The sequence below is a fragment of the Octodon degus genome, unplaced genomic scaffold, assembly GCF_000260255.1.
Source record: "Octodon degus isolate 3935 unplaced genomic scaffold, OctDeg1.0 scaffold00083, whole genome shotgun sequence".
In the NCBI taxonomy this organism is placed as follows: Eukaryota; Metazoa; Chordata; class Mammalia; order Rodentia; family Octodontidae; genus Octodon; species Octodon degus.
Window position 1 is genome coordinate 8,869,935 of NW_004524659.1, and position 1,570 is coordinate 8,871,504.

Below are 1,570 nucleotides of genomic sequence, written 5' to 3' on the forward strand. Positions count from 1 at the left end.
TTCTTCTTTGTGCTTATTCTACTGAGTCATCTCCCGGGCCCCTGTCTCTCTTTTTTAAAAATGATCTCTTATGAGCTCCAGTCCCAAATCTCTAAGAAAATTTCTCCATGATATTTTGAACTTCTTTTATTTTCACTGTTTTATTTTATATACATACTTGGTAAAAATCAGTTAATTTCTAGGCCTGGTTCAGGTAACTGAAGAGCCTTTGTAAGTAGTTTATAGGGGCTGGGGAGATAGCTGAGTAGAGTAAGTGCTTGCCTGGTAAGCACAAGGGCCTGAGTGCAATCCCCAGCCCCCTCCCCCCAAAAAAGGCAAAGGAATATTAGTTTATAGGGGCAAGGGAGATGGCTCAGTGGAATAAGCACTTATCTGGCAAGTGCAAGGGCCTGAGTTCGATCCCTGGTTCTGCACAAAAAAGTGAAGTAGTTTATATTGTCTAAATCCAAGGTATGCCACAAACACAGTCTGAAGTAGAAGGGGAAATACCATCTTTCTGAAGCGAGGCTTGGATAGTCTACCCCAGTACGTTAAGATGTTTCCTTACTCTGGTAGCAGCGCTGAGTGATACCTGGCTGCTAGGGCACCATTCACAGGTATGGCCAAGAAGGCAGGGTACAGACTACCAAAAACTGAACCAATCAGTCCAGCCCATGGCATAGTACAGGTTTTACAATTCAAATCACCTGTACTCAGAGATAGCCTTACAAAACTTGCATAAGAGGCATTTGCTAACAAAAATGGGATCACTGCCATTGGTAAGCCAGCAGCTCTACGAGCCTGTGTCACATGCAAGGTATGCCGAAAAGATTGCTATTAGACCACAGAAAGCAGAATTAAGTCCAGTATTTACTGATCCATGTTCAAGTAGATTCCTGTCTGCTTCTGGAAGTTGGTTAATTTTTCTGGCTATAATATCAATTATGTTTTCCTTGATAATATCATCTGATTTATGATTTTCCATATTGAGCCTCGTGCACGCCTCCCACATGTTCCCTCCACCATGCACGGTTCAATACAACCTTTGCTCCCCACCCCTCTTTTTTTTTTTTTCCAGTGTGTTCTTCTTTATTCATTTTCAGAGTACAAACTTAAACTTGGATAGGCTGAATTAACCCAACCCACCTCTGGCAGGTACACTCAACATGCTGTATAAAGTATAACATTCAATTTATTATTTCTTTCTCAAGAGAGTTTTCTTCAGTCCATTAAGACCCAGCTCCCCTTACATGGGCTTTGGTGGAGGTCGTGGGGCAGCACCAGCAGGTCTACATCGGGGTGGAGGAGTTCGGTCCTTACGGGCTTCACGAGAAAGATTTCTGACCACTTTGCTGTGAATGACACAACTCACACAGTAATGCAGCTTCACATACAGCTTGGGAAGCACATAACTGTCGAAGACACTCATTTCGGAAATGTCCCTGATGGCGGCGGCCTCCACTATCTTCCGAATGACAAACTTCTTAATAGCCTTATACTTGGGTACACACGGAACGCAGTTCATGCAGCAAATAGGCTGCACATGACCGCAGCCCTTTTTGGCACGACCGTTGTTCCTTCTTTTTTACAT

At 43.4% G+C, this 1,570-nt stretch overlaps 1 pseudogene; it reads right to left on the reverse strand.

The window, feature by feature from the left end:
• Nucleotides 1-167: 167 nt before the first annotated feature.
• On the reverse strand, nt 168-972 carry LOC101584296 (annotated as a pseudogene).
• Between the last annotated feature and the right edge of the window lie 598 nt (nt 973-1,570).